Below are 17,993 nucleotides of genomic sequence, written 5' to 3'. Positions count from 1 at the left end.
AGACTATTCTCATCTTTTTCTTCCATACTGAATTCAGATCAGTGACTTCATAATAGGACCATACATTATTTAGATTATGTTTGCATTAGAATTTCTAGTTTGCGTTTTGTTAACTATCTGAAAAGATGTGCTGTCTGTTCTCATATGTGCAGTGGGGATAACACCTTCATCCTAGTGTGTTTCTTAGGAGATGACATAAGGGTTCACACAATGCTGGCCTCTTGGGAAAATCCAGCAAAATGTGGGTTCCTGCCCCCTCACCAAAGAACCTGCGAGTAGTTTCTAATCCTTTGTTCATTCAATGACTATTTACTGAGCAGTTACTATGTGCCAGATGCTATTCTGTGTTCTATACAGGTCTCAGTGAATCACACAGAGTTCCTGCTCTGTGGGGTTGACCCCTTCCTCCACCTTCACAGCCAGCATGACATCTTCCTCTCTCTCTCTCTCTCTCTCTCTCTCTCTCCCCCTCTCCCTCCCCCCCAACCCTTGTTCCCATAGTCACTCTGATCTCCTACCCGCCTCTTCCTTTCATTTAAAAATTTTTTAAATTTTTAAATTTAAAATTTTTTTAAATTTTTAAATTTAAAATTTTTTTTTGAGATGGAGTCTCCCTCTGTCAACCAGGCAGGAGTGCAGCAGTGCAATCTCAGCTCACTGCAACCTGCACCTCCCAGGTTCAAGTGATTCTCCTGCCTCAGCCTCCCAAGTAGCTGGGATTACAGGCATGCACCATGATGCCCAGTTAATTTTTATATTTTTAGTAGAGATGGGGTTTCACCATGTTGGCCAGGCTGGTCACGAACTCCTGACCTCAAGTGATCCATCCACCTTGGCCTCCCAAAGTGCTGGGATTACGGGCATGAGCCACCACACCCAGCCTAAATTTTTAATTTTTTGAGACAGGGTCTTGCTCTGTTGCCTGGGTTGGGGTGCAGTGGTGCAGTCTCGGTTCACTGCAACCTTTCCCTCCAGGGTTCAAGAGATTCTCGTGCTTCAGCCTCTGGCGTAGCTGGGATTACAGGCATGCACCACCATGCCTGGCTATCATTTAACATTTTTAAAAAACAGTTTATTGAAACAATAGTTATACATGTTTTCAGGAGGCATTTGAGAATTTGCTACATTCATGTAATCAAAGGGTAATTAGGATGTCCATACCATCAAATAAGTGGCTTTTCTTTTTGCTAGGAAAGCAAATTCTCCTCTCCTAGCCATTTTGAAATGAACAGTTGATTAATGTTAACCATAGTCGCCCTATTGATCTATGAGCCACCAGGTCTTATTTCTTCTAAGTGTATATTTATAGCCGTTAATCAACTTCTCTTTCTCCCTTTCTTCCTGCTACCCTTCTTAGCCCCTGGTAACCACCAACTTACTATCGTCAAGAGATCCACCTTTTCAGCTCCCACATATAATTGAGAACATGGGTTATTTGTCTTTCTGTGCCTGGCTTATTTCACTTAACATAATGACCTCCAGTTCCACCCATGTTGCTGTGAATGATAGACTTTCATTCTTTTCTATCTGCCCACCTCCTTCTTACAACCTCCTTCGTTGTAATACTGGGCCCACCTGGGTAATCTGGATTCACCATCTCATTTCAAGATCCTTAATTTAATCACCTTTGCCAAATCCCTTTTGCCATTTGAGGTAGCATGTTCACAGGTACAATGGATTAAGCTGTGGGCGTCTTTGGTGGGACTGGGGTTGGGGGTGTTATTCTGTCTACCCCCAAGTGTTATCCATTCAAGGAAGATTTGTTAAGAGAAGACCTAGTCAGGATTCACATATGCATCTGTCCATGCTAAACCAGTATCTAAAACCAACGTGCTAGAGTTTCCTGTAAGTGATCAAAGTGACAAACACAGTGTTTAGCACTCCGGGACCCATCCATTACTAGTCCACATTCCAGACCGTAGGTCCTGGTTTGAGGTTGGAAACCTTAGTCTCTGGATCCAAGTTGCATTTTCATGTCAAGCTTATCAGAAGGTCCAGGTGTAACTTGCAATCTCCGTAGACCCTGAGGTCCCCACGGGGACACACGAGGTTCAACCCAGGACCTGGCAGGCTGAAGGTGTTCTTGGGTGGCCAGCAGGGCTCTCTGCAGAGTTTTACGCAGGAAACCAGAAGTTAAACTTATGTCTTTGATCGTTTAGATCCTTAGAGCCTTGAAGACGACTTTGTGTAGACAAAGCTAAAAGCAGAATTGTGACCAAATCACAAGCAGGAGCTGTGTGTGGCAGTTGAAATGCTGAATAGTCTTTTTTTTTTTTTTTTAATTTTGAGATGGAGTCTCACTCTGTTGCCTAGGCTGGAGTGCAGTGGTGCGATCTCAGCTCAAGTAGATGGGACTACAGGCTCCCGCCACTACGCCGGACTTTTATTTATTTATTTTTTTGTATTTTTAGTAGAGATGGGGTTTTACCATGTTAGCCAGGATGGTGTCGATCCCCTGACCTCGTGATCCGCCCGCCTCAGCCTCCCAAAGTGCTGGGATTACAGGCGTGAGCCACCGCGCCCTGCTGAAATGCTGAACAGTCTTAAATGTTGAATGTCTGAAGACGTTGAACCAAGATCGAGTTGCTTTTCAGCTCCTGGAAAGCCTGGATTTTCTCTGCATCTAGGCCAGCCTGTCAGCTCCCCATTCCCAGGCCAAGGATTTGGAAAAATGGGGCCACGTGCCACACTGGCATATTTTATGTGTGTGTATGTGAGTCGGCCTTATTTTAGGAATGAAAAAAGTACCCCTCTGTACACTTTAGATAAGGATGACCCACAGTTTGTTACTCGGGGCAAAGTCTCTCCTCTTTTTCTTATATAATCAAATCAAATAGTTTAATCCTGAAACTAGGCAAGAGGCAATTAGTTGAAAACTTCTTTGGCCAGCTCTCAACTTTGGGATGAACTTACAAAAAACAAACAACAACAACAACAAGAAAAAAACAAAAAACAATATTCTAGTCTTTTCTTTTATACAGAAGTCTCAAGTTACCTACCTGAATTGCAGCTTTTCTAAGATTATAGCGTATTGATTCTTTGAAAAGATCTACTTCTTGTCCCTTATCCCAATGTAATCATTCACAGATTTTTCAGCATTTATTAACTGACTCCTGTATGTTTACAATTGAGGTTGCAGAGCACAGTTCCTGGCTTTACTGGGTTTATGAATTAGAAAAGGACACCACAGCCATTTTGAGTTATGGAAGCATGGGCAATTGAAGTTGTACTCTGTGATGTTTCTGCCACAAAGGGAAAACCTTGTGAGAGAAGGCACTATCTGGGAGAGGAGACACTCCAACATTTGTTGGCTGAAAGAATAAGAGCATTGTCTGGGCCTCAGAAGGGAAGACACAAGCCCAGCTAGCTCTCCCGGGGATGAGTTTGCAGTACTGTGCTAGGAAGGGAAGAAGAGCTCCTGGATATAGAGTCCTGGATTCTGGATCTGCCCCGTGTGGTGTGTGAGAGGGCACAGTCGCACAGCACCCTCGGGACCTCAGCTTCCCACCTAAAGCTGAGGCTTAGAAAGAAAACCCAATTCATCCACTCTGAAGCCCCTCCTGCATTTTGATTCCCAGTCCTCTATGGGTCGAGAGACTCAGATAATGAGCAAGGACTTTGAGCTCTTTAGCGGTGCTCATTGGTGGTGCCACAAGACTAACTCAGAACTCACTTCCGTAAGCGCACCACCAGCCACCACTGGTGGAAATGCGTCATTCTAATCTAGAAAATGCTATGATTGATCGAGTGCTACTACCTATGCCTTACGCAGAGAACAATCTATAAAGAATTAGAATACAACGCTTGTGACTTTTAAAACTATAAAAAAGAGGGGCCGGACTTTGTGGCTCACATCTGTAATCCCAGCCCTTTGGGAGGCCGAGGCAGGAAAATGGCTTGAGCCAAAGAGTTCAAGACCAGCATGAGCAACATGGCAAAGTTCCGTATCTAAAAAATACCAAAAAATTTAGCTGGGCATTGTGGCCTACACCTGTAGCCCCAGCTACTCCAGAGGCTGGGATGGGAGCCTGGGGAGGTTGAGGCTGCAGTGAGCCAAGATCGTACCACTGCACTCCAGCCTGGGTGACAGAGTGAGACCCTGTCTCAAAAAATATATCTGTGAAATAAAAAACTATAAGAAAGAAATATAATATTTCCTTGATTCATGAAGCATTACAGGGCCTAAGAGTCGCTCTACTCTGCTTATGAATGAAGCCTCAGCAGCAATTTCTTCTACTTAGTTAAGTCTTTTCCTCTGCTAGTTATAGAACTTAGACCTGGAAGGAGTCTCCATTATTATCTAAGCCTAGGCGAGGAGAAAAACTAAAGCAGGGTTTCCAAGTGGACACTGCCAGCTAATGGAGAGCCAGGAAGAAAACCCGATTCATCTATTCTCTAGCCCCTCCTGCATTTTGATCCCACTCACAATATTCACCTAACAAATATATGTTAGGCTTGGCTGTGGCCTGGCACTGTTCTGAGTGCTGAAGATAGAGCCCTGGACAGTCAGCCCAGCCCCTTCTTTCTCCCATCTTTGTAGAGAAGATAGAAAATAAATGCACAAAACCACTCCAGGTGGCCACAGGTGCTATTAAGAAAGCAAATCATAGCAACATGATGGAAAATGAGGAGGTGAGGTTGGTTCTTTAGGCTGAAGGACAGAGAAGGCCTGTCTGAGTAGAGGCTTAGCTGTGGTCATTGGTGGCATCACAGGCTAACTCAGAACTCACCTGAGGAATCATATCCAACACTGATGGGGACCCACTGGGTCATCTCTCACCTACACTGGAGGAAGAGGAGGGCAATGAGTCATTACACCACATGCAGAAAATATAAAAACAGGCTGGGGCCGGGCGCAGTGGCTCACACCTGTAACTCTAGCACTTCGGGAGGCCGAGGCAAGTGGATCATTTGAGGTCAGGACTTTGAGACCAGACTGGCCAACACTGTGAAACCCCATCTCTATTAAAAATATACAAAAATTAGCTGGGCATGGTGGCGCTCACCCATAATCCCAGCTACTTGGGATTGGGTGAACCTGGGAGGCAGAGGCTGCGGTGAGCCAAGATTGTGCCACTGCACTACCTCCTGGGTGACAGAGTAAGACCCTGTTGGTGAAGAAAGGAAAGAGAGAGAGTGAGAGGAGAGGACAGGAGAGGACGAGAGAGAGAGAGGAAGAAAGGAAGGAAAGGAAGGAGGGAAAGAAACCAGCAGCATGATGTCTGATTCTGCCTCCTAAAAGCATTGCTAAGTAATTCACCACACCTGAGACACACACAGATGGTAAGATCTCCTGAAACATCACTGTGAAGTATCTGGAAGCTTTTTAGACTAATGGCATTTGGAAAATCCTGCATTCTGGCTGGACACAGTGGTTCATGCCTGTAATCCCAGCACTTTGGGAGGCCAAGGCGGGTGGATCACAAGGTCAGGAGATTGAGACCATCCTAGCTAACACGGAGAAACCCCGTCTCTACTAAAAAATACAAAAAAATTAGCCGGTGGTGGGTGCCTATAGTCCCAGCTACTTGGAAGGCTGGGGCAGGAGATGTCGTGAACCCAGGGGGTGGAGCTTGCAGCGAGCCGAGATTGTGCCACTGTACTCCAGCCTGGACGACAGAGCGAGATTCCATCTCCAAAACAAAAAGAAAGAAAAATCCTGCATTCTAAGAATCCAATGCCCGACCTTTGCCACTATGTCCTTCAGTTTATGCCGTTTCTGTCCTGAGGAAACAAACTTTAAAACATTGTTTTAAAGTGCTATAGGATGAATTCTCAATCCATTAAAGAAAACACACCCTCTCTAATTAACAACTGTTCACAGGAAAATTGTTCACTGCTGCAGGGCTAGCTAAGTGTCAGCCCAAAGTTAGAGAAATTGCACAAGCAACACGTTCCAATTCAATTGTTTTGTCCTCACTCAGCCAAGTCATTGATGTCTGATCATTGTGCCTGGTGGGTGTTGATACAACGGGACCAATTTCTCCCTGGACTGGACCAAGATCACGAGCAGCTTCTGGATTGCGACTTAAGGGACAAAAGAGTTAACAAGGTAGGTTCATGAGCAAACGTGTCCCCAGACCAATCCCCCTGAGCAAAGGGAGACAGGGCAGCCATCCCCATGGGATCAGAGATGTGACTGTCCTGGTCACCTACCAGCCTTCTGGCTGGGCGTTTGTACCCCCGAGCAGCCTCTTTGACTTAGTAAAACTCTCCACTTCTAGATCCAGAACCCACAGAAGCAACTTTGTGTTTGGCAAAACGAAACCAGGTGGATTTCTCCCCTTCCTGTTAGCAGATGTAATTATGACAGGGACAATGGTCATTGCTTAGAAAGTCTATCTTTAGATGACTGACTGAGTGCTTCATTTCATGCTGTTTGCTGTTTCATGTCCTTGATAGCTAAATGGTGACTGAACGAAAGATTTTTAAGTGCTGTTACTTCATGTTCAAGGAGCATGGGGAAATGTATCCTTCAGATGCCCATCTCCATAGGGAAGTGGGGAGAATTTCTGAACAGCCGTCTGAATGACTAGGGAGTCTAATCACAGTCCAGGGACGTCGCATTTCAGCACTAACCGAACAAAGAGCTAGATTATGCAGCTCATTAGCATCACCCATCCAAATAGATCCCAGCCGTCCAAATCTGCTTTCGTTCAAAATTGCTGTTTGTGTAACTTAAATAATACCATAGGACTTACTGATATAAACATCCTATTTGGTAGAAAAGCGTTTATAGAAACAAAAGCCCAATGCTGAGACTGAGAAACATCAAAGAAACACCTTGCCGTATTTGGATGCTCTCATGGGCCCTTGCTGGACAGCTGACAACTGCTGGGCTCTGTCTCGCTTTGATGACGATTCAGCAGGCAGAACTCTGGACACCTAGGAGTGAGCAGCAGATGGCTTTCTCCCCGAGAACAGATAATACAATATATTGGTCAATAGGATTTAAAAACCACACACACACACACACACACACACACACACAGGTGTTTTCAAGTTGAAAGGGATCTTTGATGACCATCTAGTTCTACCCAAGACCCGCCTTGGGCCACACGGTTAGAGGCAGACCCAGAACATGAAACCAGGTTTTCTGGGCTGCTCCATCAGAGCTCTTTCTACTTCACTGAGCAGTCACTTAGGGAACAGATTTTAATCACTTGAGGTTTTTTGTGTTTTTTTTTCAATCAACAGAAGTATTCAACTTGCTTCACACTTGAGATAGGCATCTCTCAAGTACAAGATGGAACAGCCATCATCTTTCAGAGCTCCACCCACCCCAGGCTCCAGGAGGGAGTTACTGTTGATCCAGGATGGAGGGTGCGTGAGGGGGCAGGCAGGATTTTGAAAAATCTGAAAGACAACCTGGAAATGACTCTAGAATGTCCCAGTGATCATAAGAGTTCCAGGAAGCATTATGGGTTTGTGGCCCACAGGCTGTAGTGACTGAGTGATCAGGAGGACACATTTTGGTTGGGGACACAATGGGGGAGAAACACTCCCTTCATCAGGGGAAATCCACAGAAAAGGGAAGTCTGGGAGTGTGTGTGTTTGATTATGCCTAGTGTTCAATTATTGGAATGCTAAGCATAGGGGAGGTATTTATATCCTACTGCTCAAAGTCATCGCCAAGGTCTGATGTTTCACACATGCCTGCAATCCAAAAAATTGCAACCTCTGGCATAAATGGGTTAACTACATTGCAGACACCTACTGAGTATTGACTGTATGGAAGGCATTGTGTCTTTTCATGAAAAGGATGATAAAGAGAGGTGTGGGTGCATAAGAGTGGGGAGTGGAGAGTAGGGATTTGGCTTAGAATTAAAGTCACTTGCCTTGGAGTTCTATGTCAGATGCACTGGTAGACTCAGAATGAGAATAGAGCAGGGTCAAGGTACTGGATCTCAGATGCAGAGAACAGACAAAGCGACTACCTTCCTTTTCATTGTCAATTATAAGTCATTAAGGACAAGGAACATGAGCATGTTGTCTACTTCTTAGAATTCCCCACAACTTCTAGAGAAATATTCTGTATATACCAGACACATAGTAATTTGCTGAGAAAGGAACTAATGAATTGGTGTAAAGAGTGACTCATTTATTTGGACTCTGGAGATATTAGTCATGTCCCTCTCTTCTTAAATATGTGTTGCTGGACATAATTTTACCTTTTTTGAGATGCAGCATTATTTTACTGTGTACACTGTGCAACTTTGGGGTTTTTTGACGTGTGAGCTGTCTGCCCCTACAGATAGGGAATTTCTTTTTTTTACTCTGAGTTTTTTGTTTCCATCTTTACCTTGCCCATCACCCTGAGTGTAAAGCAGACATGCTCTAGGGGCCTGGAAACAATAGTGAACAAGACTGATGTGTTTCTTTCCTTATGGGGCTTCCAGTCTAAACTGGAATGCAAACAAACCAAGTGAATCATTACCACCTGAGCCAGTTCTACAAAGAAAACTGCTAAGATAGAGATAATACTCAAGGATAATATTCGTCTCTACAAAAAAATTAATTAGCTGGGCATATCGGCACATGTGTGAAGTCCAGCTACTCAGGAGGCTGAGCTGGGAGAATGACTTGAGCTTGGGAGGTCAAGGCTGCAGTGAGCCATGATTGTGCCACTGCACTCCAGCCTGGGCAACCGAGCAAGACCCTGTCTCCAAAAATAAAAAATAAAAAAGGGCTAAAGACTGCCAACAAATATCAGAAATAACCATTAGTTAAATAATTTATTTCATGTTTGCAGAAAACAGAGATGTTGCTCTCAAGGGAATTACAGTCTTTTCTTGAGACAAAATATGTGATCCTTATGGCAGCTATTTAAATTATTCTTCAACTTGGCAAGTGTTCATAAATGCCTACTACATGCAAAGTGCTGAATTCAAGGGGAATTTTAAAAATGGATAACACATGGTCTCCTCTACCTTAGAAACCATGTTAGTCAAGGTAAGCTAGGTGATGCTGCAGTAACAAGTAACCCTAAAATTTCAGGGCCTTAATATAGTAAGGGTTTATTTCTCACTCACACAATTTCCAGTGTGGGTTGGAAGTTCTCCTGCACGTACAATTAATCATTGGACAACACAGGTTGCCAAACCCACATACAGTAAAAAATCTGCATATAACCTGACTTCCCAAACACTTTACCACTGACTGGAAGCTTTACTGATAATATAAACAGCTGATTCACACACATTTTGTATGTTACTGTATTATATACTGTATTCTTACAATAAAATAAGCTAGAGAAAAGGTTTAGAAAATCATAAGAGACAATGGATTTACTATTCACTAAGTGGACGTGGATTATCATAAAGGTCTTCATCCTCATTGTCTTTGCATGAGTAGGCTACAGAGGAGGAAGAGGAGGGGTTGGTTCTGCTGTGCCAGGGGTGACAGCAGTGGAGGAGTTGGAGGAAGTGGAAGGGGAGGCAGGAGAGACGGGCACACTCGGTGTTGTCACTTTTACTGAAAAAATATTGTGGGTGCAGCAGTTCAACCCCATGTTGTTCAAGGGTCAAGTGTAATTAATCAGGAATCCTATCTCCTTTCATCTTATGATGCTTGTCTCTATCTACAAAGGTGAAGAGAGGACTGGAGGCTCATTTGAGATATTTTAAAAGGCCAACCCCGGAAGATGCTTACAATCACTTCTACCCCATCATCTCAGTCAGAACCCAAACACATAGCTTCTAACTAACTTCAAGGAAGACTAGGAAGTGATGTCTCCCTGTGTGTCCAGGAAGAGGAAATGGGATTGCTGAAGATATAACTGGTTTCCATCCTAGGAAGCTCTTCATTTAGTGGCCCAGAAAAATCAGCAGATGCAAAAGTACCTTTATTATTAGGAGGGCCAACTGTAAAAAATTGTTAAAGAGAGGCAGAAACAAAGATGGGAGTCCGTAGAGATGAGATTGATTAATTCTGATTAATCAGTAGGGAATAGTGGACACAGGGAGGCTGCTAGAGGAACTGGGTTTGATCAGGGTGTTAATGCATTAATAGATATTTAAATGGTGGACATAAAGGAGTGCAGTTAGACAAAGGCACAGATGTCAGCAGTTCATACCAGGCAGAACTAGTGAAGGACTTGGTAAGACTGGAGGAAACAGGAGTGGAGGACAAAGAGGGTCAGATTCCCAACCAAGGGAATCTTGGGTGTTTTTAAAAACAGCTTGGATTTTGTCCAGCAGGCAATGCGACACCATGAAAGCTTTTCGAATAGGTAGTGACATCATCAGATTTATGTTTTAAAAAGAGATTTTCTTTTCCATGCATTTGATTGTTGGCTGAGGTTGGTGGGAAACTTAATGGCTGATAATTAGGGATGTTGCTGTTTCATAACAGGCAAATCTTTTCTTCCAAGAATTTAAAACACTTTGCATGCATTGGAGAAGCTCATTAATCTTCAAAGGCTTCAAGAGTGGCACAGATGAATCCAATATTCCTATATGACCTACTTTACTGAACTGGAAAAACTGCATTCTGACAGCACAAATGATCTCTAAGAAGAGATGCAGGTTGTATGATTTGTCAGCCTTGCAGAGAACTCTGTCCAAATACCACTGGGAGAACCACAGCAACACGACAACTCCACAGTATAGCCCAAAATACTGAAATTAGATTGCAGGGATGTACAGAAACCCCTTGTGAATGTTGTCACTGGCACCTTTGGATTCTAACTTTAGCTTGTTATTGATCAGCTAATAATGGCCCGTATCTTAAACTATAACCAAAAGGTAAATATCCATTTATTCATGGATTCTCAATTCTACTGCTGCTTTATAGTATTGAGAATTAAATGCATTTCTTTGTTACAGTACTTGTCTAAATACATGGAAATTTAGTTTAAGTCCTAACATAGATGAAGCTATTTTAGTTTCTCTGTGCCTCCTCAACTAAGGTCCCAAACCAATGCTTTTCTTCCCCACACCCCCAGTCAGGAGGACAGTAGAAAATACAGCAACATGAAAATCCAGATTTTATATGATCTTTCTTCAGAGAAGCTTAGCACACTTCACTTGGATAAAGTCACACTTGGTTCTCCACCCAGTGGCCCTTCTTTCCTTCCTCCTTACAGTCAAGATTCCTGATTTTGTCCAGATGTTCACTTTTTTCTAACTTGACTCAGGAGGAAACCCTAATTAGTCTAATCTAATCATGACCCCCCTGTGCCCCTTGTCAGCAATGAGTTTGGGGTGTTCTCGTCCTGGCCACTGGGGCATGAGCAGTGGCCTGCTGGGGACCATCTTGGAAATGTTACCTTGATTTTGAAGAGCAGTAATGCAAACATCTGTTCCTCTTCTTCTATTGGTTGTTATTGTGTCAGGATATGTGGCCTAGAACCATAGCGGCCACCTTGCAGCCCTGGGGGCCCAGTGGAAGCAATGCTAGTACCTTGAAGGTGACAGGGCAGGAAGACAGGAGGAGCCCAGGGCCTCGATGACATTGTGAAGTCACTGATATAACCAGACCGAGTTGGGCTACACCAGAACCTCATTTGCAGGAGACGATCCTTTCTTTTCCTCTCTCTTCTTTCTTTCTCTCTCTCTTTCTTTCTTCTTTTATAAGCTGTCCAATTGTGAGTTTTGTTACTTGAAACAGAAACATCATAACCAATGACAATGGTAATTTTCACCATTTTTTGCCATCCCAGTGAGAAAAGCAGATGGTCAAAGCAGAGCCCTCACATTCTAAAACTCTAGCATCATCGGTGCCTCCTGGAGTCGTACAAAGCAGGTTCCAGAGAGCAGACAGTGAGCAAACAGCTTGCTGCAGGCCACAGAGTGAATCAGCGCCAAAACCAGAAAGAATCAAGCCAAGACAGTGGCTTCACTAGAGGGCCAGCTAGAGTTTGAAGCCCTGCACCCCAGGCTCGGATTCTTTTTGGTTATGACTTTGACCACTGAGCATCTTTAAGTTTTAGCTTTTCTCATTTGTAAAATATACACCTCGCGGGTTGCTGTGAAAATACTAAATAATGCACGGTGAATTAGCTAGCATAATGCCTACTGGTCCTTTCACGAAAGGGCAGCTTTTATTTTATTTTATTTATGTATTTTTGTTTGTTTTTTGAGGCAGGGTCTCACCTTGTCGCCCAGGATGGAGTGTAGTGGCGTGAACTGCAGCCTCAACCTCTCGGGCTAAATTGATTCTCTGGCCTTGGCCCCTCAAGTAGCTGAGAGTACAGGCACACACCACCAAAACTGGTTAATTTTTGTATTTTTTGTAGAGACAGGGTTTTACCATCTTGCCCAGGCTGGTCTACAACTCCTGAACTCTAGTAATCTGCCAGCCTCAGCCTTCCAAGGTGCTGGAATTACAGGCGTGAGCCACTGCACCTGGCCGGTAGCTTTATTTTAATGACTACAGTGATTCGTAGACTTTTTCTCCCTCAGACCTTTGATGGCAGCAAAGAACCTCTGGTCCATTTACCCTCCCATTGTCACTTGATACCACGAATTTACAGGACAGAAGGGAAGGATATGGCTCCGTGGATGAGACTCCATTGAAAGCTATTGTTAGTTAAGTCGTTAATTCATGCTTAAACACCCAAGTTTATACACCACTGTATCATATCTAGGAAAGCTCAGATGATCAGAAAAGTTCCTGCAGCCATACCTGAGAACATATTCTCTCAAGCTATAGTGTCACTTACAAACTTAGAGAAAAACTAGCTTTGAAGGGTCATTTTAATTGAGTACTGTGCTCCTTTGTACACATACCCCTCGTTAATTTTTTTCCTAACTACTTGTTAGCCTCCAGTTTGAGAGAAGGAGGATAAAAAAAACCTGGAGTGTTCTTGCTTTAAATGATAATTATTAATTAGAACCCCATTTTATTATAATTGTACAATTCATTATGCTGGGCACTTCATTAGAAGCATTGTAAAAATTCTGACAACTTGAATATGTTACATTGAATATAGAAATGAATCCGATTTAGAGCTCCACTGTTTCTTGAGGGCATTTTCTAATTAATATACATCTGAGAAGTCAGAAAAGGGAGCATCTCCATATTTTATTCTGGGGGTCACGGCTGAGGATGTGCTTTTTTTTTTTTTTTTTTTAAAGGAACATTATTTTGAAATAGGAAGCTTTCTTTAGAACAGAAAGAAAAAACATGACCCATAAACCTGAAATAGTCACAATGAGGCCACATCTGTCCTTACAAACACAAGCAGCTCAGCATTATCAGCAACTAATACTCAACCAAATCTTTTTAGAGGACTTTTGGGTAAAATCCTGTGAAGGACTTTTGGTAAAGACAGAAGATTGACTACTTTCATTTATCTCCTCTTCCTCTTGAAAGCCAACAAAAATAACAGTAATGGGGCTTAAACAGAGCATACGCCCACAAGGACAAAGAAAATGATGGAGGAGACAAGAACAACACAGTCCTGGAAGCTGGAGGGAGAAGGACACATTCAGCTGACTTTGCAGATCCAAAAACGCAGACTTCTCAGCTGGTAGCGTGGGAGGTGAAAAGCAAACTTATTACACTGCAGAACACCCCAAATACTCAGGAATTGACGGTTCCAGGAATTGCAGGCAAAGGTGGGGCTATAAAAACTCAGCTGGGAGTCTGCTTAGGCAGCATTTGTATTCCGTTTTCTCCTTCATCCTGCACAGCTGCGGCACTGCCCATCATCCATACTGACACTAGTTGATAGGTTTCTAATCTCTGGAGAGGGTGAAGCAGAGTTTCTCTGGAATGGGGAGACTCTAGAATTAGCTGATGGCAAAGATACCATAATAAAACAGGGGGATCAAATGGACATTTACATATTTAATGATAAGACCTACAAGCCCTCTTAGGTTACCAAAATACTGGCAGCCAGGCCTAGACCCCAAGCATGAGATTGCGAGAGCCTTCTTTGAGGAATCTGGCCCAAGGAGAAGTACTAGAAGATATAGCTCTCAGGAAGTCCTTAAGAATTCAGCTGGTCAGAGCAATGGTTCTGGTTGCATGGTTTTCTGATCTTTAGTATTGGTGTCACCTGGGAGCTTGTTAAACATGCCCCCTGGGAGCTTCTTGACCCCTGCTGCAGACTGACTGAATCAGAAGCACTGAGGGTGGGAGCCTGAGATTTAGGTTTAGCAAGCCCCCCGAGTCCACACGGTAGTTTGAGAACCACCGTCATCAGCAAAGCTTACTGTGAATGCGAAGTTTCCTGGAGGTGTATGTCTTACATATATTGATTGATGTCTTATGTCTCCCTAAATTGTATAAAAGCAAGTTGCGGGGCCGGGTGCTGTGGCTCATGCCTGTAATCCCAGCACTTTGGGAGGCTGAGACAGGTGGATCACCTGAAGTCTGGAGTTCGAGACTAGCCTGGCCAACGTGGCAAACCTCTGTCCTACTAAAAATACAAAAATTAGCCAGGTGTAGTGGCAGGCACCTGTAATCCCAGCTACTCGGGAGGCTGAGGCAGGAGAATCGCTTGAACCTGGGAGGTGGAGGCTGAAGTGAGCTGAGATCATGCCATTGCGCTCCCACCTGGGCGACAGAGCGAGACTCCAGCTCAAAGAAAAACGTGTGGCCCGACCGCTTTTGACACACGTTCCCGGGATCTCCTGAGAACTGAGGCTGTGTCATAGGCCATTGGTCACTCATATTTGGCTCAGAATAAATTTCTTCAAATATTGTACAGAGTTTGGCTCTTTGTGTTGACACATCAAATGTGGAGATGGAATAAACATAATCAAAGATGAGGGTAAAATAAAGACGTTTGGAAGCATGCTGGGGTTTCAGAGCTCTTGGGTTGAGGGGCTACATGTTGTCAAAAGGCTTGGAGCGCTCACTGTCATGGTATCAAGTGCCAGTTCACAGGGGCACTGATCAAAGAAGTGCATGAAACAAAGACTTTGACCCTTTGGTCACTACTTTGTCCCTCTTGTCTAATCTCATCTCGCTTCCATCCATGCTCCATCTTGTAACACAGAGAGTTCTTTCTAAACCACAGATTCAGTCAGGCCTGGGCCCTGCTTAAAGTCCTTCCACAGCTCTCCATTGCATTCAAGGTAAAGTTCAAAATGGTGCACAAGGGCTTTCCTAATCCACCCCTTGAGTGTTAGCTCCTGCTAGTCTCCTCTAGGCAACCTTCACACCTGCCTGTGGCAGGCTGGTAGCTCCTCACAGTGTGCCGTGGTTTCATGAGGCCACAGCTTCATATATGCAGTTCTCTGTGCTCGGAACTTTCTCTTGTGCCCTAACCCAGCTGATGTAACAATAAGTCATTGTTATGTTGGTAACTGTATTTCCCACTCAGCTCTGGAGTCATCTCCCCCCTAGAGGCCTTTTTCTGCCCTTCAGTCAGATTGAGCTGCTGTTCCTCTGTGCCTCCCAAGCATCCAGGGCTCTACCACAACACACCGATTGTAGCACAGCAATCATTAGTTTTTTTGTCCTCTCGACTCACATGTGAGATTCTTGAGGATAACAAATGTTTTACGTTTCTTATGTAGACATCCTGAGGAATAGCATCCTCAGGATATGCCAGGGTCCCTGGGAAAGAGTGGGTGCCCAGTCTAAGTCTGTTGAATGAATGCCTATCAATACCCTTCTCTAATGGAGACACTGGGAACAATTCCCATGTCATAGTTAGAATTTAACTCATCAATGCCCTGGGCTTAAGGGCAAATGAGGCAATGACACAGAGTATGTGGGGGTTACTATAAAGAGTGCCTATTGCCCTGCACTGTGTATGGCAGCAGGACACCAAGGAGAACCAGCAAGGCAGGTAGAAGCAGGGATCTGATATTTTTTCAGTGCCAAAAGCACAATGTGGGATGTACAAAAGATAGCATTAAATATCAGCTCTGGAAAGCAGGCCTCCACAATGAAAAAGGTTGATGCCAGGTGCGGTGGCTCATGCCTGTAATCCCAGCACTTTGGGAAGCTGAGGCAGGCCGATCATGAGGTCAGGAGATCAAGACCATCGGCCAATATGGTGAAACCCCATCTCTACTAAAAATACAAAAATTAGCTGGACATGATGGTATGTGCCTGTAGTACTAGCTACTCGGGAGACTGAGTCAGGAGAGTTGCCTGAACCTGGCAGGCAGAGGTTGCAGTGAGCCAAGATTGCGCCACTGCACTCCAGTCTGGTGACGGAGCAAGACTCCATCTCAAAAAAAAAAAAAAAAAAAAAAAAAAAGGGTTGCAGATCCAATCCAATAAACCGAGTTTATTAATTAGGAGTATTCTCATTCCATTGAATAAACAAGTTTCCAAAACTGTGACACACCTTCACTGAGTTTGCCAAATTTGGTTAGTGCCACTCTTGATTACCAGGGCTACTCTTTTTCCAGAGTTTCTTAGTCCCTGATTTCTATTGGCATACTATAATATTAAGGAACATTAGAGCTGGAGACTGGAGGTCCCCATAACCTCACATTATGTTCCCCCACTGGATAAAGACATTCCCATAAGAGCCAAATCCATAGTCATTATGAACCACAGCCATGAATGTCAATATATCATGGAGCACACCATGCTGGTCTCTGTTTAGAGAAACACTTGCATATTGTACATTGCAGCAGATTCTCCCAACTCTTAAAGCTATATGCCAGTCTTTCTTTTAGTGTCTTACCTTGTTTACAAGGATCTTCTGAACACCTTTTGGGGCCTCATTTAGATTTCTGGAATTAAAAGACTTATAGATAATCTACTGCCCTATAGTATTCACATTTGTCCCATTGAAAGAGATGAGTTACCAACCTGTAAGACCTGAATTCAGGCTCTGACCACTGGGATCTCCTCCCCTGAGCACTGGGTCTGTAGACAAGTTATATGTCTCCTGCTTCTCACTCATCCCACCTTGGGCTGTGCCACTGACTCTCCCCTTGGATTCAACAAGAGCCATCCCTAGGTAAGGTCAATTCAGAGATTATCCTCTCTCTCCACATGAGGAGGGAGAGGGGAAAGAACACAGCAGAGTCAAACATCTACATAAGAGACTAAAAGTGCAACCTAGAAAATATATTGGCATCAGCACACAGGGCCTTATTTCTAACTCCATATCCATGTACATCCTTCCCAAACATTTTTGTTAATGTTCTATTCATCCAGTTCTTATCTTTATTTTATTTTTTTTTAATTTATTTATTATTATTAAACTTCAAGTTGTAGGGTACATGTGCACAACGTGCAGGTTTGCTACATATGTATACTTGTGCCATGTTGGTGTGCTGCACCCATCAACTCGTCATTTACATCAGGTATAACTCCCAATGCAATCCCTCCCCCCTCCCCCCTCCCCATGATAGGCCCCGGTGTGTGATGTTCCCCTTCCCGAGTCCAAGTGATCTCATTGTTCAGTTCCCACCTACGAGTGAGAACATGCGGTGTTTGGTTTTCTGTTCTTGTGATAGTTTGCTAAGAATGATGGTTTCCAGCTGCATCCATGTCCCTACAAAGGACACAAACTCATCCTTTTTTATGGCTGCATAGTATTCCATGGTGTATATGTGCCACATTTTCTTAATCCAATCTGTCACTGATGGACATTTGGGTTGATTCCAAGTCTTTGCTATTGTGAATAGTGCTGCAATAAACATACGTGTGCATGTGTCCTTATAGCAGCATAATTTATAATCCTTTGGGTATATACCCAGTAATGGGATGGCTGGGTCATATGGTACATCTAGTTCTAGATCCTTGAGGAATCGCCATACTGTTTTCCATAATGGTTGAACTAGTTTACAATCCCACCAACAGTGTAAAAGTGTTCCTATTTCTCCACATCCTCTCCAGCACCTGTTGTTTCCTGACTTTTGAATGATCGCCATTCTAACTGGTGTGAGATGGTATCTCATTGTGGTTTTGATTTGCATTTCTCTGATGGCCAGTGATGATGAGCATTTTTTCATGTGTCTGTTGGCTGTATGAATGTCTTCTTTTGAGAAATGTCTGTTCATATCCTTTGCCCACTTTTGGATGGGGTTGTTTTTTTCTTGTACATTTGTTTGAGTTCTTTGTAGGTT

At 43.7% G+C, this 17,993-nt stretch overlaps 1 long non-coding RNA gene across 1 annotated transcript in view; it reads left to right on the top strand.

Annotated features, from left to right (window-relative positions):
- LOC103215354 (uncharacterized) overlaps window positions 1–17,993 on the top strand; it is a 223,074-nt gene that overhangs the window by 69,235 nt on the left and 135,846 nt on the right. The window contains exon 2 of the long non-coding RNA XR_012093818.1: window positions 5,925–6,052. This is a non-coding gene — a long non-coding RNA (uncharacterized lncRNA). The remainder of the gene's footprint in view (window positions 1–5,924; window positions 6,053–17,993) is intronic.

This window comes from Chlorocebus sabaeus, chromosome 8 (assembly GCF_047675955.1).
Source record: "Chlorocebus sabaeus isolate Y175 chromosome 8, mChlSab1.0.hap1, whole genome shotgun sequence".
Lineage (NCBI taxonomy): Eukaryota > Metazoa > Chordata > Mammalia > Primates > Cercopithecidae > Chlorocebus > Chlorocebus sabaeus.
This window is presented reverse-complemented; position numbering and strand designations above follow the sequence as displayed.